The sequence below is a fragment of the Cavia porcellus genome, unplaced genomic scaffold, assembly GCF_034190915.1.
Source record: "Cavia porcellus strain 051 isolate PalLab524CR breed Dunkin Hartley unplaced genomic scaffold, mCavPor4.1 scaffold_5, whole genome shotgun sequence".
NCBI classification, from domain to species: Eukaryota; Metazoa; Chordata; class Mammalia; order Rodentia; family Caviidae; genus Cavia; species Cavia porcellus.
The window spans coordinates 24,770,004-24,791,951 of NW_026947488.1; the positions used below are offsets into that span (position 1 = coordinate 24,770,004).

General features: G+C 42.4%; 1 protein-coding gene across 4 annotated transcripts in view; it reads left to right on the top strand.

Moving 5' to 3' along the window:
- The first annotated feature begins 2,185 nt into the window (after nucleotides 1-2,185).
- Nucleotides 2,186-21,948, top strand: part of Ndrg3 (NDRG family member 3) — a 71,360-nt gene continuing 51,597 nt past the window's right edge. For 2 of the 4 annotated variants that reach the window (XM_003467636.5, XM_005002762.4), the window contains exon 1: nucleotides 2,186-2,271. The gene's annotated coding sequence lies outside the window, so the exon portion shown is untranslated. The remainder of the gene's footprint in view (nucleotides 2,272-21,948) is intronic. The other 2 variants (XM_063248399.1, XM_063248400.1) reach the window with 1 other exon arrangement.

Genomic DNA, 21,948 nt, shown 5'->3' on the forward strand with positions numbered 1-21,948 from the left:
ACGAGATAAAAATTCTTATGTCTAACTATTGAAGACTACAATGGGCGATACCAAGTAGAACAAGAACAGAAATTTCAGTCTCAAGGAGAGTCCCTATTTAGGACTAGAACTATAGTTCAGTGGCAAGAATGCTTACTTAGCATGTGTAAGCCCTATGTTTGGTCCCCAGTACAGCAAAAAATAAAAACAGAAGCTAACATTTTAGAACTACATGAAGCCTGGACTGGTAGTGCATAGCATATGATGTCAGCAATTGGTTATGGCTGGTATCTCGATGTCCCCTCCAAGTCTCATGCACTCATACGAGGGGCTTTTGAAAGGTGACTGGATTGTGGGAGCGTAATACTGTATTACTCCACTAATGAGTTTAAAACTGAGTAGGAGGGAAAACCTGAAGGTGAACCTAGAATGGTGTATTCCTCCCCTCTTGATGACTGCGCTTCCTGCCTGCCATGCCATAAGCTCTTTCTTTCCTGCTATGTCCTTCTGACATGTCACTCTGCCTTAGAGCCAGCAGAGACTATAAACTAAAACCTACACATTGTAATGAGCCGGGGATTTAGCTCAGCAGCATAAGTGCCTGCCTGGTAAGCGTGAGTTCCATCCCTGGTACCAAAATAAGTAAATAAATAAATAATCTGCCTTCTTCTGATAGGACTTAGGGTAGGAAAAAAAACCCTACAAATTGTAACCCAAAATAAACTTTCTCTAAGTGTTGGATGTTGGGTATTGTGTTCCAGCAATGCAAAACAAATAGGCTGAGGCAGCAGGATCTTGAGCTACATGATAAGCCTGTCTCAATATAAAGAATCAAAAGAATGGTGTTAATTGCCTACTGTTTAAGAAGCATAGTATAATGGAAAGTGTAGCTCTCATCCTCAGTTGCCTCATCTGTATAATGAGGCTAGATCACCTCTCTTCAAAGGCTATTAAAACCACCCAATTATTACACTGTATTGCAATTTTCGTTTATGAGTATTCACTCTTGAGGACAAGAAGTATGTTTGGTGTTTTCAGCTGAACAGCATAGACCATAGAAAAATAATACTTACTGAGCTCTAAGTATTGTTTGATCCTTATTAGAACTCACCTGTCACCCCCGTACTTGGGAGGCTGTGGCAGGAAGGTTGCTGTGAGTGCGAGGCCTACCTGGGCTACATAGTTTAAAGGCCAGTCTGGATTGTGTATCCCAGGCTATGGTCATACCATCCTTAACATGCACTCATGTGTAGTTTAAAACAACAGAACACCTTTAAGAGTTCCTATTTTGTCATATAGATGAGCAATTCAGGGGCAAGGAGGCTTACTCGTAACCAAGAGTATTGCATAGATTATAGGGGGTAAACTAGAATCAATGTGGCACAGAGTAAATGTTAATAAATAAATCATAACAAGAAGGCTGTGCTCAATATTAGTTTTTCATCTACCCGGATTTGGTTCAGGAATTGTGTCAAGAATAACAAATTATTGCTGCCCTCTGAGATTTTTGGTTGCATTTATTTATTTCATTGGCCTAATTTAGTTAAAAGAATAATCGTCAGTGATACTTAACATTAAAGAGACAATACATTAGTAAGCTCTTTAGGGGAAGAGATTGTGTCCTGTATATTTTGGTGTTGAATTGTTGGGCCATTAAGCTTAATGTGTGCAATGATGAGAGGGGAGATTCACCTCTGTTCTACTCGAGAACGCAACTGCTGTTGCAGGTAGTTACAGAACCACGGGGAGGGGTGTAAAAGAGGACTGCTAGTGAGGACCCTTGAGACCAGCCTCGGCATCCTAAGGAGATTCGCTCCCAAAAAAAGAAAAGAAAAAGAGTAGGAATTAGGAACTTGGGTCTCGAATTCTAGTTCTGAAGTTACTGTGTTCATCAGCATTTAACTCTTCATGCCAAGCACCTGCGCTAGGTGCAGTCTGACCTTGGGTAAAGCTTCACACGTTAACGGGATGCCAGACCCTGCAAGGAAATTTCTTGGGAGTCCCAGTAGGTGACTCAAGGAGAAAAGAATGACAATACCGACTGCACTCAAAGGCCTTCCTCCAAGCAATTCAATCTGAGTTTCCCAGAGGACTCGCCGCAGCGAAGAAAGCGACAGCAAACATGGCCCCTGGCCCCGCCCCTCGGCCGCCATCGCGGTAGTTCCCCGGCCGGGCGGGCGCAGCGCGCCTGCGCAGCCCTGTGAGTCTTCAGCGCGCCTGCTCGGCCGCAGGAGCTCCCCTACCCGTCTCGCGGCTGCTGTACTGCACTGACGGCCGTCGCCCGCGCTTCAGGTGAGTGAGCGCTTCAGCTCCCGGGTGCGCGGCGTCGCATGCGGGGGCGTCGCTCCTCCCTGCCATTCCTTGTGGTCTTCTGCGCTCTGCGGGTCTCGGGGGTCACACTGCCAGTCTCCTCTGGGCCTCCAACGCCCTCCGCCCTGCCCGGTTGTCTGAGGTCCTCTGGGCTCCAGCCAGCCGGAGACAGCGCGCTGGAGCCAAGGGGTCGAGCCTCCCTCCGGTAGCGGACGCGCTCTGTAGGAGGGATCCCCTACAGGCATCACGCCTTTTCTTCCTCCTGCTCTGCAGGTGGCGGAGCTGCGCGGTCCTCGGGCTGGGCATCCATCTATGCCCAAGGGCTCGGAAGAGGGGCCCGCGCCCGCTTTCCACTGGTGTGGCCCCGCAGCAGTGGAGCGAGCGCACTTTTTTGGGGCCCCACGACCACCCTGCGGGGAGAGAGGCCATTTAGCCCCAATTTGTAGCTGAGGAAACTGAGGCATGCAGAGGTGAAGTGCCTTGTCCAAGGTCACAGAACTGACAAGTGGCATGGTTGTCTGTGGAACTCGGCGCAGGGGGTGGGGGACTTGGGTTCTCTCGACCAGTGCTGTTGGTATTTGATTTTGTTCCATTGCAAATTTTTGGAAATACACTAGTCATCTCTGGAGTTGTTCTTAAACGTCATAAAAGTGGACTGCAGAGTCCAGGGATTTAGCTCAGCGGCATAAACGCCTGCCTTGCAAGACCGAGGTCGTGAATCCGAGTAGAGTTGAGATGTTAACTATTTGTTATTAGTTATTAGTAATGATATTAATAAGAGCTGACGTTCCTCCCTCGCTTTTTGTGTCAGCAGTCTTGCTAAGCAGTTTAAGATCATCTCATTGGATACTTGAATGTTTACCAATCCCTTTCCTTTGCACGAAGCGTTTCCTGCAGAGCTGGCCTCCCTTCACAGGTAGACTAGGAGCTTCATAGGTTAAAAGGCAGGGGGTTCTGCCATGGCGTCTTATTGGCAGAATAAAGTAAGCCTTGCTTGTCTGCATCCAGATTTCCCCTCAATCCTGGCTTCTCAGCACGTAATTAGACTTCCTCTCCTGTCTGCTAGGAGAATGAGACCCAGAGTAGCTGGGTGACTGGACTTGGAGGTGACAGAGCAGATTTCTCCAGGACTCGCCTCATTTTGGGACTTCCTGGCTCTGCTCCAACGTTGGACTCAAACATTTTAGTATTTAAGATAAAGTAAAAAGAGAAAGCATTGACACAATGGTGCTGAATCTTATGTCTCCCTTGATTTGAAGTCTTATATGAATAGCTGTAAAAGTATGTTTTGCCCCCAAAGTAAGTAATTCATGTTGCATTTTTTTGCACTTCAGAGGCTCCCCTTCTTTGTGATGCTTTCCTTGCTGGATTTTTCCAATTACAATGAAACACATACAACAGGGTAGAGACTTCCTTCCTACCTCTGGGACTGTTAGCCCCTTGAGGTCAGGAACTGGCTTTGCAGCCTCAGATTCTTGGCTCATACTGGACCCTTGCTCAGTGAATTTCCATTCTTTTCATCACTGAAATGGCAGTGTTCTCTTGGTGCCCTTCTGTTCTTCCTCTTGGCCTTTAGTTTCTCTTTGCTGTCCCTTTGTTGTATAACTCTTGATCATCACCTACCACATAAAGTCTTCTAACCACCCTGTTTCCTAAAGTTTGTGAAGAAGGCTTTTATCAGGGATCCTATGTGTCCAGGGGTGGAAACCCCTACAGGGGGGTTTTATTTGTATGTTCCTGTAGGGTGGCCTGAGGGTAACTGCCTTTCAGTCTATCCCAAACGCACATGAGATTCAGTTTTACATTTTTTTGCCTTATGTGGCTCACTCCCTGCTGAAAACCGAGAGTAAATCTGAATGTGACTAGGCGAGGCTTATCCTATTCTGCCCTGATGATGTCAGAGTAGTCTATCAACACCTGGTATTTTAAAAACTTTTTATTTTAAAAAATTTTTGGTTTATTAGTGTGTGTGTATAGTGCATAATGTTTGCATTCCTTGCAGGTAGTTGGCACACGTAAAAAGGAATTCTCAATTCCTTTTTCATCCCCTTTCCCTTCCATCCTTCTTCCTGCCCTGTTCCCTTGATACCTTCCTTTTTGGGTACATGTTTGCAGTACATAATGTTCACATTACTTGTGTGGAGTTGTTACATGTACATAACACATCCTAGTTCCTTTTTAAAAATCCCTCTCCCTTCTCTCCATCTCTCAATCACTTTCCCCTTAAGAATGATCTGTCTGCCTGCTTCCTATTATCTTTTACTTTATGCTTTATTTCTACTCTGGGTTTTTCATTTATGAGAAACGATGTGATACTTAAGCTTATGTGTCTGATTTATTTTACTTAATATAGTCGCAAGGTGCATCCATTTTCCCACAGATGACAATTTATCTTTGTTTATGACAGAGTAGTAATCTTGTATTATAGATACTTGGTGTTTATAGTAAGTATTCACAAAGACCCTTTGGGAAGCAGCAGATAAATGCATAGGTACTCTGCATAAATGAAACTTCTTAAAAGGTTTTTCCAGATAATCTTCTGTAAATATATTGAGCTGTTATGTGCAAGGCATGGTGCTGGGTGAGTTGAGTAAAACATGGTTCCTGTTGAGTTTATTACCTGACTGGGAAACACTATGTAACTGTAATTCAAGTCTAAAAATTGACATATTTGTATTAGAAGCAAAGTAGCATGAATATAATGGGATAAGATAGTACAACATGGGACATTTCATAAAATCAAATTATTCAAGTTGAAAATAAGGACTGAACCATTAAGTCCTACCTTCGCTTTTGAAAACATCATCCTGAGAAGTGAACTTTGTTCAGGTTGTCAAACTTGGGCCATACTCTAGGGGGCTGAGGCAAGAAAATAAAAAGTTCAAACCCAGTCTGAGCAACTTCATGAGAACCTGTCTCAAATTTACAAATTGAAAAAGTGCTAAGAAATGCAATTCACTGTGAAGGTCCTGGCTTAAGTCTCTAGAACCACAAAACAAAACTTTGAGCTACAGCTTAAAATCCCAGACTGTATATCCATTGAAGATTTGCCAGGGCTGTGGGGTGTAGGTTGAGGTATACCAGCCTAGCAACACAAGGCCCTCACTTTGATCCCCAGCACTTACAGTGGGGTGGTAGTGGTAGTGGTGATGGTATCTAGTTCCCAATGAAATTCATTTTGGACATCATTAGCCAACAACTCTTAAAATTCCATTTATGTCCTTAGATTGGGGTGGAAAAAGAAATAATATTTTTATATTTTGTGATTGATGTCTTCAAGCAACTTAATGGTTTGCTGGAGAAGAGTAAAGAATTATTCCCTTAACATTGAAGTTGCTAAGTAACTATTTGTTAAATTGGTAGAGGGACTAGGTGTGTCATGAGAGAGGAAGGTCTAGCGGACATCAGTTTGAACTGTGATAATAAGACCACTTTGGGGAAGAGTAAGGACTATTTTTCTTTCTTTTAACCCCCTACCTCCCCCCACCCGCATTAGGACTTTGTAAGGAGTTTGACAGATTAAAATAATCAATCAAAAAGATGAGGGGACAGGCTGGGGATTTAGCTCAGCCACATAAACATCTTCCTTGCAAGTGTGCGGTTGTGAGTTCAATCCCTAGTACTGATAAAAATGAAAAAGAAAAAAAAAAAAGAAAAAGAAAAAGATCAATAGACAAGGAAAACTATACTTGAGGCTGGGGGTTTAGCTCAGTGGCATAAGCGCCTGCCTTGCAAGCAGGCAGTTGTGAGTTCAATCCCAGGTACCGATAAAAAGGAAAAAGAAAAACTACTTGTTATGTTTAGGGGCAGTTAAAAAAATGGCTTGGCTATATTAAAGCAGTAGTGCTCAGCTTTGAGAATATATCAGTTACCCGGACAGCTTACTAACCCTCCCGTTACTGGGCCCCGCCTCCAGAGTTTCTGATTCAGGAGGCGTGGAGCGGTCCAGAGAATATGCAGTTCTCACAAATTACCAGCTGATGCTGATGCTACTAGTCCAAAGACTACATTTTGAAATTCATTGGATTAGAAGTTTGAAAAACTAGATAGAAACTGAAATGATTCCAAAATCATGTGTGTGTGATAACCTGAAGGAATTTTGGCAAATACACACCAGACAATAATAGTCACTTCTGAAAATGGGACTTAGGGTATGGAGCAGTGTTTGTTGTTATTGTTTTAGTTTTTAGGAGACAGGATCTTGCTCTGTAGTTTAGGCTGGTCCTGAACTCACTATGCAGGGTTTGGCAAATGACAAAACCTCTGCAAGCCTTAGATTCTTCACCTGTAAAATGGGGAAATTACAGTACCTAGTATAAGTGTGTTGTGAAATAAGGAATGGATAAACTGCTTATCATTGAACCTGGCATGGTGTGACTACTCAGTAAATTTGGATAGAAAGATTATTAAGTACTTCAGGGCTTTTGTTTGGCTGGCCTCAAACTCGTGGAGGTCCTTCTGCCTCAGCTCTTGAGCACTGGGTTTACATGTTTGCACCACCAAACCTGGCATGGGGAATTCATTTTTTACTTTATACCTTTCTGTATTATTTTTTGTACTGTACACATACTGCTTTTGTATTTTAGAAAAGATGCATGCTAAAATACTATAAATTTAAAAGAATTTGTTAATCTAGTCATACACCAAACATTGTATCTGTATTGTGGCACATGCTGGTAGCTTCTGGAAATACAAAGCCTTTGCTAAAGCGTGTAGTCTGATGATCAAGATTACTAGATAACAGCTCTAGTTAGTATTGGGTGAGCTCCCTATGAGCAAGGACCAGGTCTAGCTCTCTGCTTGGCTGGTAATATGTACTTGGTAAACGATGAATAAATGAACAATTCAGGCAAGAACTGAGGACAGTGGTAAGGAAATGGACAAACGGGAGATGGTGGTGGCAGAGGGGGCAGGTTGACAAGCTTGGATAGGCAGGAAGAAAGGAATGGATGCATCCAGAAGGACTCACAGATCTAAAAATTGATCATACTTTGGGTTTAATTCAGAATAGGATGTCAAGTCATCTATTCCCTTTTTAGAGCCTGAAAAAGCACACCTAGATTGATGTTAAGTATTTATCAAATTTCAGGACTTCCTTTGTAAAATGAAAAGATTTTTTTCTTTAATTACAAGACTAATTCTGTTGAATTTCTAATACTTTCTTGCAGTCTTGACACTAGTTCTCTTATTTATTCATGTGAAATTAATTCATAATATGAACACATGGTGGAGTACCCTGGGATGCTGAGGCAGGTGTGTCACAAATTCAAGTCCAGTCTAAGGAACCTAGCAAAACCCCATCTCAAAAAATGGCTGGCATCAGGGACAGGGATATAGCTCAGTGGCACAGCTCCTGCCTGGCAAGCATAGGGTCTTGATTTTGAGTCCCAGTACTGGAAAACAAACAGATGGCTGGCATCAAGTGGTCAAAGTTGTTAATTGGCCTGATTCAGATTGCTCCGGTTCATATCCTGGCTCCACTACTCACTGGCTATATGACTTTTGGCAAATTACAAAACCTCAGATTCTTCACCTGTGAAGTTACAGTACCTGGTTTATAAATGTGTTGGGAAATAAAATAAGAACTGGATAAATTGCTTATTATCGTACCTACCATGGTGTGAGCACCCAATAAATTTGGCTAGTAAGAGTATTGAGCACTGTACTTGAGGGCTTTTGTTTGACCTGATTCAGGCAGTCTTAAAGAATAACCCGTTTTAAGGGATTCTGCTGGTGGGAAAGTAGAACTCATCCACAAGCTCACTGGCAGCAGTAGCTTTCCTAGTGTCCTGCTGCATCCTTCACGACTGGAAGGCAGAAGGTTATGCTTCTGCTGGTTCTTGCAGGAGGACCCCATGTGAGAGGTTCAGCTGGTTGGTTGTCTAAGATTAACCAGAAGGCCCCTGGATGGGATTTGCTTAGTTATCCATCCTAAAACTCTGGATTGAGTGAAATGAATATATAGGGCAGATTCAGATTCCTAACTGTGTAGTCTCTGCAGACTTCCTGTTTACCACCTGCTGCCAAGACCCAGGTATGACCCGGCAGGAAGGCTCACCTATGTCAGCGGGAAGGGACCCCCTGTCTCCAGCTGAGGACCAAGACTTTCTGTTAGCCTCCGCAGCTTCCCTCAGCAGGTCCTGCCCTTTGCTTAACTAGGTAGACTACCATGTCTGAGAGTGTTTCTTCTGGTAAAGAGATACCCAGATTTTCCTCTATGCAATGAAAAACCGAGTGAGCTGTATCTTTTAGAAAGTCATTGCTTCTTCCCTTGGAGCTGGGTGGTTTTGTTTACCAGGCTTCCTGGGGAGTCCCCTGAGAGCCTTTGTTTTCAGAAGGGCCCCCTGGAGACTACAATGAAGCCCACATCCATTACCATAGACAGTTGAGGGTTTGCTTAAGAGTAGTTTTATGATTAGATTAATTGTGGCATTAACCCTGACAAAATTTAAGAGTCAAGTCATCAGACAGTTGTGCTTCTTATAGACCAAAATATTGAATCTGGCCCAGTACTCTGAAGTGTCTTTCAGAGTCTCTGCTAGGAGTCCAGATGGTAGTCTCAGCCCCTCCCAGTCCACTGTGTGAATTTAGGCAAATGCCTTAAATTTGGGAGGTCTTTTTCCTTATGGAAGGATAAGGACATCCTTGAGACTTGTGGTTCTTAGCATTAACTGCATTTAAGAATTACTTGTGAGGGGAGAACATGGCAGACAGACAACAGCAACTACTGAACGCTCTCTAAAGGCTCGGCTCAGAGGCCAGGAATGATGCGGACTAAGGAGATACGAACCAGTAGAGATATGCTCTGCTGACTCAGGAACGAACTGGGCTGAGAGAATCCAACTTGGAATACAGTCCTGGCGCTAAAATAGGAACAGAAAAATCTCGGTGTGGAGGCTCGACTCCGCGCCATTGGAAACCGCGGCTTGGATTTCCTGCCGCATGGCGGCCGGCCACCTCCACAGCGGCTCAGCAAGGAGAGACGCGACCCCCAAGCTCTGGGAACGGGCGTCTGGGAACGGTCTCGGAAACGCGACGGGCAGGAAGGAAGGCTGACTGGTGGCGAGGTGAGCGAGGAACTGACTCCCTACCGCAGTCTGACTCCAGCGGAGGATTTTCTGGGCGCGGGCAGTCCTGTAAGAGCAGGGCGCGGTGGCAACTGCAGCCGCGCATTTCCCTCTCAGACGGGATTGGTGAAAGGTGCCTGGCCGGAGGGACGCTGCTCGCGGACTCCCTAGGCTGGCCTAGCCCAGATCCCAGAGCCTGACGGTGGCCCGGAGGAGCGACCGACTTCCGCGTAGGCTGCCTCCTCCGCAACTCCCTGGGGCGCAGCGGTGAGCTGGAACAACTAGCCAGCGCAATTCGATCAAGCTGTAGCTGACAGACAGGGAAGCCGGGCCTCCTGTGTAAGATTACATTTCATAAGGAACAGAAAATATGGGGAAGGGAAGCAACAAAAAAGGCTCCTCGACCCCCAATCCTGAGAATCAGGCAATAGTGGACACTGTACCAATATACATTAAGCGCCATTTAGAGAGCCTCATAGACCAATTCAGGCATGAAGTTATCAATGACCTGAAGCTAGAAGTATGCAGAATAGTTAGAGAAATGCTAAGCACCACCCAGGAAAAAGCAGATGGTGGAGTGGAAGAACAGAAAAAGAGGGGAGAATTGCTTGATGGAGAAAACAGAGAAAGCATTGAGTATGTGAAGCAGGTGCAAAGGGACTATCAAGAAATCAAGAAGTATACCCAAGACTGGCATAACAGCTTGAAAGAAACTAAGGACAGACTATCTGAATTGGAGGGCAGACTTGAAACATGGGAGAATGAAATGAAAAACTTCTTAAAAATAACAAAGAAACACACAGCAATAATACAAAGACAAGAAGATGATAAGAGGAGCCATAACTTAAGGATTAAGAACATAAAAGAAGAAGTAGGGACACAAACAAGTGAACTACAAAAGCTACTCACAGAAATAATCCAGGAGAATTTTCCTAATTTAGCAAAAGGTAAAGATACTCAAATGTATGAGGCATACAGGACCCCAGCTACCTACAACCCTAACAGAGAAACACCCAGGCATATAATAATAAAAATTCCAGAAATTCAATACAAGAACAGAATATTAAAAGCTGTAAGAGACAAGAAACAGATCACTTACAAGGGAAGACCCATCAAAATTACAGCAGATTTCTCTTCACAAACCATCAAATCACGAAGAGCATGGGGAGAAATAATTCAAGCTTTGAAAGATAATAATCTCCAGCCAAGATTGAGATATCCTGCACAACTGTCCCTGGAAATTGATGGAAAAACGAGGTGCTTCCAAGATAAAGAGGAACTGGGGGAATTTGCAACCACCAATCCAACCCTACAGAAAGTATTGCAGGATATTCTAAAAAAAGAAAAATACAAAGAACCCAGAAATAGGGGCGGGGAGACCACAACGAATAGAGCAGAGACCAAAACGAAGAAGACAAACTGACAGCTACTGACAGAAAAAGAGCTCAACAGAAATGAGACAGAGAAGATTGGATGATAGGAACAGCTTTTTTTGGAGAAAATGACATCTTAATAGGTAATGCTGATTTAGTACCATCTTGTTTTGAAGTCTCATCTAGCTTTTGTTCTTCTGTCTCCAATGGTCTAAACAGGTTGTATCTTATTGGATTTTACTATGTATGATAGTATAAGAAAAAACCTTTTAAAGACAAGGAGATTATACAGAGACCATTGTTCATTTTCTGTTAGTCGATTCTAAATACTCTATAATGCTGTTATTCTCTTAAATGGATTTACATTGTTTTGATATACTTAATGCTACAGTATATGAAGTTGTACTCAAGGACTTCAGGGAGGGAGTCAATATGGTAACTATCTTTGGGTCAGGATTAGCTGGTGGTGAAACACTATTCTGCTTAAATGGTTATGTTTTGATCTGCCCTGTTTCGCTGTTATGCCCTCTTTTTTTCTCAATCTCCACTCCATTATTTACTTTTTTATTTTTACCCATTTAATTACAGGGAAAAATATAGCAGGATATAATATAGTAACCCACTTTGACCTTCTATTATCTCGATTTGAAGCCCTGTATTACTCTCACCATCTTGTTTTTGACTGAGGTTCCTATATTCTGTTTTGCTGGATAGTATCAGGTTCGAAAGTTTAGGCATCAGCTGAGAAGATAATGAGATTCATTATAACGCCCATTCTCGTTGACTTTTATCTACTTTTGAAGACCTACAATGTCTCCAATGTTTTGGTTTTGTCGGTTTTATTCTTTACGGTTTTGTTCAATTGTATTACAACTAATGATATAGGCAATTCTATTAGAAATAGCGGGAGGCATTAGGGTAACCATTGTTGATCACCTTGTATTATGTTTTTATATTATCTATTATGTCCACCCTTTTGACTTGACCGATTCTGTTCTGTTATGTCACATTTGGTTTTACTCTCTTCCAAATAAAGCAACAAGAACCGTGGGAGCAATGAAACCCAAAATGTGTAATAGTCACTGTACAAAAGAGAGGAAAAGAAAGTGCTCTAAACTATATAACTGCATGTATATTTAAAAGTATAAGATAGAAAATGATATCATAGAGTTTTATTGGATCATTGAACAGAACTGTTTGCAGTATCATTGGTGGAATGTCCACTCTACAAGCTTTAATTTTGTGACTTGAACAATTATTTCTAAGATGGCAATATGTAATCCATTAACTAGTGATTTCCTACTGCGCATTTTTTTATTCTGTAAATCTGTATAACTTGTACCCCTTCACTGTTTTTTTTTTCTTTCTTTTCTTTTCTCCTTAAATAAAAATTTAAAAAAAAAAAAAAAAAAAAAAAGAATTACTTGTGAGACTTTAAAAATTAGCATGCCTGGGGCTGGGGATTTAGCTCAGCGGCATAAGCACCTGCCTTGCAAGCAGGCAGTCGTGGGTTCAGTCCCCGGTACCGATAAAAAGGAAAAAGACAAAAAAAAAAAAAAAAAATTAGCATGCCTGTGATCTCAGCATTCAGGAGATTGAGGCTGAGGATTGAAAGTTCAAATCTACCCTGAACTATAAAATAAAACTCAGTCTCAAAAAAATAAAACTTCCCAGTACTTGGGAGGCTGAGGCAGGAGGATCGCTGTGAGTTTGAGGCCAGCCTGAACTACATAGTGAAACCCTGTCTCCAAAAAAGACAAAAACAAACAAATTACCTGGGTCCTACCCAAACCCACCTAAATTGAAATGGTAGGTTTGGGGCCAGGCATTGATATTATTCAAAGCTCCCTAGTTCTTTCTAAGTATAGCAAAAATAACTTCTAGACAAGATGGCCAAGTGTTAAAATAACTGAAGTTAAGCTTCTGTGTTCTCAGAAACTATCACAGAAAGTTCGTTCAGGTGCCCTGTGTTCTGATCCAGCTCCTACAGCTTGTTTTCTCTCTCAGCTGCACTGTGTACTTCTCTTTTTTTCTCAGCCCACATATTTCCTTCTGGAATGACCTTTCTTCTCTCTCAGCTACCCAAAACATGATCTTCTAATCATCCTAGCCCTTGGTGTTGGGTGAGCTTCATTCAGCTCTGAGAATATGTTCTAAACTGAGACACTTGGTGGAGGGTCCTTCTGCATCTAGTTGTGTAAGCCAGGGGTGCTCCTCCCATTTTATAATGCAGAGGATGACACCTTCTCCCACAAGGAAGAATGATCTGACTTTTAAGGTGACCATGGTGCTGAGGTTAAAAATTTCTGTGAGCTAGTCCCATTCCTAGGCTTAGGTATGTATAGCTGTGAGTTATGCTGATTATATACTTCATCCCACTTATCCAGGTGAGCTAATGAATGAAGATGAACTATAGCCCAATATCTGTGTGGTTGTTTTTTGGGTTTTTTGTGGGGTTTTTTTTTTGGGGGGGGGTGCTTTTTGAGACAGGGTCTCTCTGTGTAGCCCAGACTGGTCTCAGACTTGCAGCAATTCTCCTACCTTAGTCTCTCAGGTGCTGGGATTATGGGCATGCACCATCATGCTTGGATTTCCTGTCTCTCTCTCTCTCTTTTTTTTTTTTTTTTTTTTGGTACTGGGAATTGAACTCACGACCGTGTACTTGTAAGGAGGTGCTTAAGCCCCTAAGCTAAATCCCCATCCCCTTCTGTCTGTTTGAGACAGGGTTTTGTTGTATAGTTCAGGCTGGCCTTGAATTTGGAGTGATCCTCCTGCCTCAGCTTTCCAAGTGCTGTGATTATGGGTGTGTACCCCCACACCTGGCAGTCTGTGCTTTCTTGTCATTCACTGTATATCAGGATTTAATTTTAGTACTCAGTGGTAACCATTCAGTGTAATTTAGAACCAGAGATACAGAGATCCTTGTTGCAGGTAAGTGTGGCGTGACAGCATGCTGAATTTCTCCTTTCTACCCTCAGCTGTTGCAGTCACGGGTGACCCAGGAGGCAGTGGTGATATGAGGCATAGAGTGAAGATTTGGAATCAGAAAACTAGATTTCATTTCTTTTTTTTTTTTTTTATCGGTATCAGGGATCGAACTCACGACCTCCTGCTTGCAAGGCACGTGCTTATGCTGCTGAGCTGAATCCCCAGCCCTAGATTTCATTTCTAAGTCAGCTAGCAAGTGTGCCATGTATTCTATAGTATTCTGGCCAAAGCATTTCACTTCTTAAGCAATTGTTGGTGGATTTTTTTCTTTATCATTTCTGAAATAGTGATAATGCCACTGACCCCATATTTTTTCATGGCAACATTGTGATAATTCATTGAAGTGTCAGATAGAAAAGTGTTTTGTAAAGTGTTAATGATTTTTTTAAATCAGTGTTTATAAGTAAAAAGTGAAAGCGTGAATCTGTTTGTCATAAGAGCTCTGCTGACTACTTTCCTTGCCAGTCTCCTGGCCATTTCCTGCAACTTTGAGCCATAACTGCTTTAGCACTAACTCCAACTGATTTTCCAGCTCAGTCTCCCCTGGTGTGCCTGCCTCCTGTGTTTGCTGCCTGAATTCTGTTTTGGTAGTGTGTCTGCAATCTTGCCAAAACCAAAAGTGATTGACTCTGCCCCTACAATACAAACAAATGTTCTGGCGTCCTCAGCACATCCTGGCATAGCCAAAGGTAACAAATTACCATGGTCATGGGAGGAAATTACAAAATAAAATGGCTTGGCTCAGCAGCGTAAGTGTCTGCCTGGCTAGTGTGAGGCAATGAGTTTGATCCCCGATACCAAAAACAAAATAAAAACAAAATAAGATGGCTTGTAGGCCAGTACTTTCTTATTGTTCTTGATTTGTTTTGGTTTTGTGTTTTGTTTTTTCCCCAACAAAGCAACGTGTTTAAGCACTTGCAATCTCTTTGAGCTTTCCCTGACTAAATGGAACAGTGCAGGGTGAGATAAAAAGCATAAGACTGTCATGCCTCTCGGGTCAGGAGTAGTATACCCTTCTGATGATTTGTGGAGCAACTTTTAGGATGTCCTTGAACTGCCCTAAGTTGGTATCTGGGTGACTTCTTAGGATTGCATAGAGGGATGTAAGTTAGCAACTAGGCAGGTGCATGCTAGGCAGGTACTCTACCAGTGAATTATATTCCCAGCCCTATCGTTAGATTTTAACTGTGTTTTCCAGAGACCTGGTAGTCTTACTGCCACTCCAGCAGAGACTCTATGCTTTTCTCAGCTTTGTATTTCAGAGGTTTTGTGCAAAATGTGAAAGTCACTGGTCTTGATGGTCTTCAAAGGCCCTCTCAGTGCTGAGACTGCTGAGTTACTGCCTCATTTGTGGGACAAAAGAAAGGGGAAAAAGGTTTATTTTACTCACTGTTTGTGGAGGTTTCAGTCCATAATCATCTGGCTCTGAGGAAGGGGGCCATGCATGGCAAGGAGAAACAGCTTATGGCATGGCAAGCAGAGGGCAGCAGCCTTCCTTCTGCCTTGCTTTTTATTCCATTCAGGGTGCAAACATTTGGTGGTGCCACACCCAGAGTGGGCCTTCCCATTGCCCTGGATCCATGTCAGACCAAACCTCGGAGATGCACTTATCCCAGAACCGTACTCATCCTAGATCTAGCCACCTCCCAAAAGCCCCACCTGTGAGTGTGTGAGGCAGGGAATCGAGATACAAGCGTAACAGGAGTTCTCTCTCTTACCTGTGCTTGGATCTATCTTGTATTCTTGTATTCCTGACTTAAATTGATGAGAAACATCAATTTCTCTTGTTACTCTTTCTTGGCTGCCCCGTTTCCATATGTTGTAGCTTTCTTTTGTGTGTGGAGCTGGGAATCAAACCCAGGTTTTTGCACATGCTCGACAGTACTCTGCCACTGAAGCTAAACTCTGAGTCCCCACCCCTTCCTTTTTCTTTTTTCTTCTTTTTGATATTGGGAATGAAATTCATGACCTTGTGCTTGCCAGGCAGGAGCTTAAGCCAATGAGCTATTTCCTGAGCCCCTTCCATTTTCTTTGGATTTTGTAATTCCAGTAGCCTGATATAATTCCAGTAGCCTCCATTACCTTTCAGCAGGATTTCTGCAAACTGTTCTTGCTTTTCACTATATTCCCTTTCTTTTTTCTTTTCTTTTCTTTCTTTTTTATATAGACATTTATATAGACAGGGTCTCAGATGTAGCCCAGGCTGGCCTTGAACTCACAGTGATCCTCCTGCTTTACAGGTGTGGGCCACCATGCCCAGCTATATCTTCCCTTTTTATCCCTTTGATCTGGCCTGTTGAATCTTTTTAACATTCCATCCATAGCTTACTGGAATTGTTTTTATTTCATTCTTTGGTCTTTTTTTTTTTGATCCGGGGGGTCAAACTTACAACCTAACGCTTGCCAGGCAGACCCTTATGCCACTGAGCTAAATCTCTGGCTCTTTGGTCTTTTTGAGACAAGGTTTCATTATGCAGTTCAGGCTGGCCTTAAATTCACTTTATAGGCTAGATTGACATCGAATTTGCAGTGATCATTTTGCCTCACCTCCTAAGTGCTGGGATTATAAGTGTGCACTACCATGCCTGGCCTCTGAAATTGTTTTTGGAAGAAGGCAGCATGAAAATTAGTAGTCTTTCTCTATTTACCTCTATTGAAGATGGGTACTATTAAGTCTTAGGTTCTTCATCAACTCATCTCAGATGATCTCCTATTCTCCTTAGCAGTGAGATCACATGTTAGACTGTCATCCCTCAGAACTCAAAAAGTAGACTATTTATTAAAGTTTGAGGCACACTGTTCTAACAACAGGTGATAGCTTATCTTTGTTTCTGAAACTGGTCACCAAGTAATAGTTGGAATTTCATTTCTCTTTATTCATCCCACATTTTCCTTGCTCTTAGCTAAACTTTCAAGATAGTGAGGGCCTCTGTCCCTGTTTGATGACTCAGACCTTCCTTTCTAGGGCCCCTGAAGCATTGTTGGTATGTATAGGATTACTTTAGGCATCTATTGCCTTATCTGCAGGTAAGAGGATGCCATGGTGTTAGAGAAAGGAAGGAACTTGCCCAGCTTCCAGTAACCAGCAGGTAGGGCTTGACATAGACATGGGGCAAAGCTAAGGTTTTCAAATTCCTACCATATCCAGTCATGGCCACATGCTAGCATTTGGGAGCCTGAGGTAGGAGGATCTAAAGTTAAAGTCCAATTTAGGCTGCATAGTGAAACTCTGTCTCAAAAATCCAAAACAACAAACAAAAAGAACAAAATAAAATCTTTATCTTGTTCCTTGGATGAAAGATGTTGGGGAAATTTAAATTCTCTGAGCCTAAATTTCTCATTTTAAGAATGAATATAGGGGGGCCAGGGATTTGGCTCAGTGGCATAAGCACCTGCCTGGTAAGCATGAGGTTGTGAGTTCAATCCCCAGTAGCAAAAAAAAACAAAGAATGAATGAATGAATATAGGCCAGGGATTTAGCTCAGTGGTCTAAGTGCTTGCCTGGCGAGTAAAGTTGTAAGTTTGATCCCCAGTGCAAAAAAAAAAAAAAAAGGGGGAATATAAGCCAGGCATGGTGGTACCTGCCTGTAATTCCAACACTTAGGAGGCTGAGGCAGGAGGATCACTGTGAGTTGAGGCACCCTGAACTACACAGTGAGTTGAAAGCTAGCCTGGATTACAGAGCGAGACCCTGTCTCAAAAAACAAATGAACAACAACAAAATATATTTTCTTGAAAAAAATTACTATGAAAATTTGCCTCAGGTGAATAGAGAGTTCCTGAACAGAGTTGATTCCCACTCATTCCCCTTTTTTTTGCCTTCTTCACTCTGAGGATAACTGGAGGATGTAAGGGCAATCTGGTTGTAGTATCTGTTACTTCCTTGATCACCAGGTTGATCTGTGTGGCTGCATGGATATCCCCTTCGTCACTGCTTCACGTGTGTCCCTTCAAAACCGTGTGCTTGGTTGAAGAGGGCAACCTCTCCCAATAAGAGGAGGACCTCTTCCTCAGTCCGAGATGTAAAGTAGCTGTGCTTCCCAGATAGAACCTTGAAACAAGCTCCCAAAGGTTGCTTGGGTTTTACATACTTGTCAGCTTTCCCTCTTTCTCATTAGGCTAGAAAAGAAGGTAACATTTCATTGTCTGGTGCAGTTTATATAAAATCCCTGTCAGCCTTTTCAGAATATTAATAACCCTTTGTGTCAAGAAGGGACCTGGCAGCAAAATTATCCGTGCAGATACTGGAATTGCAGGCCACAGACCCCCAGGCAGGAGCCAGTCCGCAGCTGAGGATTTGGATGGAGTTTTCCACTTTGTGATTCTAGTTTTCTTATAGGTGTTACAAAACTGCTCATTGGCAAGGTCTCAAAAGAGTGAGAATTGAGGAAAAAAAATGTCTTCAGAAGAATGCATTAGGTCCACTAATATGTGGAAGGTGAATGTCTACTGTCTTGTTTTCACTTCCGAAGTCTTCCTGGAGCAGCTTTCTGACCTCCCACCATTTTTACCTTAGTCTGCATTGAGCTTTACTAATAGGGACAGCCTTCTCATTTAATTCATTTAATTTGTTCTTTTCAGTGCTTGCTGGCACAAACTTTGCCCTTTTCTTTTCTTTAAAAAATGAGGAGCACTAAGAAAAATGCCTGTTACTTTGGATCTTACTTTCCTCAGGCCTTGTGATTCCCTGGCAGGCAACTCACAATGGAGTTACATTTGAATAATTAACACCCAGGAGTGTCCTGCTTTTCCATGAGTGAGTGAATTAAAGTGAGACTAAAGCAAATGGCTTGGAAAAACAATTTTGGGAAATCACCATTTTACATGGAGAAAAAGAACAAATGGAAATAGACTAAAATGTTTGTCTTTAGACAGAAAAACTATGAGTAAAACATGTTTGCGTTGTTCTGTGATCACTTCATTTTCTACAATGAGTATATATTGCTTTTATAATAAGGATTTAAAAATGTTACTTTAGGGGCTGGGGATTTAGCTCAGCGGCATAAGCGCCTACCTTGCAAGCAGGTAGTCATGAGTTCAATCCCCAGTACCGATAAAAAGGAAAAAGACCAAAAAAAAAAAAAAAAAAAAAGTTACTTTAAGTAACTGATTAGCGTGGTGGTGCACGCCTGTAATTCTGGTACTTAGGCGACTGAAGCAAGTAGATCATGAATTCAACACCAGTCTGGGCTACATAATGAGACACTGTCTTTAAAAAGTAAACCAAAGAATATATGCTTATGAAGCTGAGAAGGTATGAAAACAAAAGGTAACCCTTCCACTCAAGTCGTTAGTCTTAGTTGAGGCAACTATAGGGCCTTTGGGAGGCTGAGGCAGGAGAATCAAGAATTCAAGTCTAGGCTAGGCTGCCTAGTGAGACCTTGTTTAACCTCCTCCCCAAAGCCAGGTGTGGTGGCACATTCCTGTAATCTCAACATTTGGGAGGCTAAGGCAGTAGGATTGTTGTAAGTTCGAGACCAACCTGGGCTACAAAGTGAGCACAAGGCCAGCCTGAATTTTATTATGGAGACCCTGTCTCAAAAAGACAGAAAAACAAAAACAAAAAACAACCAAAAAAGCCCTCCTCCCCCAGTAAAACCCCTGGTAAATAGTAAAATTCAAATGAGAAGCAGCCAGTTTGTTGTGTGATTAAGAAGCACAACTGTGATGGATGTGATGGTATATGCTTATAATCTCAGCATACTGACAGATTGAAGCAGGAGAATCAATTGCAAATTCAAGCCCAGCCCCGACTCTTTAGCAAGATCCTATCTCTTTTTTTCTCTCTCTTTTTTTTTTTTTTTTTTTTTTGTCTTTTTCGTTTTTATTGGTATCAGGGGTCGAACTCACGACCACACACTTGCAAGGCAGGTGCTTATGCCGCTGAGCTAAATCCCCAGCCCCAAGATCCTATCTTAAAACAAATTTTAAAAGGCTAGGGGTAACTCAATGCAAAGACCCTGGGTTCAGGGTCTGGGTTCAGTCCCCAGCTATCTAAAAATAAATGGGGTCACAAAATAAAGGGGGTCACAAAATGAGTAGATTCGAGTTAGGTCAGTGTTTTGTTTTGTTTTTAGTGCTTGGAATTGAACCCAGGGCCTCACAGATGCTAGGCATGTACTTTACCACTGTACTGTATACCCCTGAGTTTTGAGTTTGGATCTTTTTCTGGACTAATAATTTGCAGTATTCTCTTGCCATGCAGGGCAGAGGCAGCAGGCCACAGCTTCTAGTGAGCCATATGACCATGCAAGTTGATAGCTGATACTCTACAGTGTGCTACATTGCTAAGCTATGTCATTGAGTGAATTCATTGTATTAAGTGCAGTTTCAACTGACATGTGTTTACAATTTACAGTGAGTTTACTAGAATATAAACCTGTCATTAGTCAAGCATCTACAGTAGACTAATACCTTTTATTACTACTGGAGATTAAGCCCAGAATTTGCACTGAGCTGTATTCCTGGTCTATATCCCTGCCTGTCTTGTCTATCTATCGAGACAGTGTCTTGTTATAAAACTCAGGTTGGCCTTGAACTCACTATGTAATCCAGGCTGGCCTTGAACTCACAGTAATCCTTCTGCCTCAGCCTCCCAAGTGCTGGCATTATAGGTGTATGGCACCAAACCTGGTTTATTTTTCTTTTTCTTGAGACAGGGTTTTGCTAAATTCTCAACTGGTTTTAAACTGGTGATCCTCCTGCCTCAGCATCCTGAGTATCGTAGATTACAAGCATATGCCATCACATCTGGCACATGCTTGTAATGTGTTTGTGTGTATGTGTTGCTGGGACTCAAACTCAGGGCTCTCCACATGCTAATCAAATAGAGTACTCTGTTGCTGAAACACTTCCCTACTTACATATTTTGAAGGTTTCTTTTCTTTTTTTGGGGGGGTGGTACTGGTGATCGAACTCATAGCCTCATGTTTGTCAGGCCGATGCTTATACCGCTGAGCTAAATCCCTGCCCTTGAAGGTTTTCTTGATTCCCATCAGTTAGGATGATTTTTTGCAGGGGTGAGGGGTGGGAGGCAGTCTTCTTGAAGTTCAGTCTCTATGCAGTTCAGGCTGGACTTGAACTCCCTTTGTAGCCCATGCTGGCCTCAGACTCACAGCCATCTTCCTGCCTCCACCTCCTCAATGCTGGGTTTATAGGCACATGCTACCATGAGTTAGAAATAATTACCTCTTAGCTCTCATTTTACAAATTATTGTCCTAGGATTCATATTCTAGTAAGCTCTTAAAAGGTAAGGATCTCCTTTAAATCTTTCATAGTGGTTTTTCACTGCTACTAGTAGGTCCCCAGTAAATAGCTGTTGAATGGTTAATTAGCATTTTTCCTGATGGCAAAAGGGATGAACCCAGAGCTTTGAAGTCACTTGCCTGTGAAACCCAGTGCTTGCAGCCTTGCCCCATGGATTCTAGCTAGTTACTCTCTACCTGTCTCCCTCCAACTTTGCTCCTCTCTCAGTTTATTAGTCTGCTCCCTCTCTGTATTGTTTGTCTCTTGTTATGTAACACATAACCCCAAAACAGAATTATCTCATGGTTTCTGTGGGTGAGGATTTGTGCACTTAAATTATGGTTCAAGACTGTAGTCTTGAAGCAGAAATTGTAATGCCTTTGTGCTGTAGCTTAGGAAATCACATGTTGTTCCTTCTACTATATTCTGTTTCATGGGTCTTCCTGATTTATTTGGGTAGAAAATTATACACAAATGTGAATATCAGAGGAGTTAGGGATCATTGGACTCAATAGAAGGCCATCTTGGAGGCTGCTGATTCTCCAGTAAAGTTTAGTGAGCTGGCCTTGTTTCATTTCCCTCTTCATTTCTGTTGCCATTCCTAATTCAAGCCCTTATTCTACAACATTACTTTTCAATTTTTTATGGCTCCCAATCTACTCCATAGTGTGTGTGTGTGTGTGTGTGTGTGTGTGTGTGTGTGTGTGTGTGTTGAGACAAGGTCTTGCTATGTAGTTCAGTCTGGCCTTGGACTTACTATGTAGCAGAGGCTGGCCTCGAACTCACAGTGATCCTCTTGCCTCAGCCTCCCATGTGCTAGGATTATCAGTGTGCTTCAAATTGTTGATTCCAGCAGCATAGTTCTGAATGTTCCTTACTAAGCATCTTCTGTAATTAAGATTTACACAGTCCTTGAGGGCAAGCACTACAGTGTTAATTATTTGTAGTTTCATAAAAATATGACCACAAACTTAGTGGGCTAACA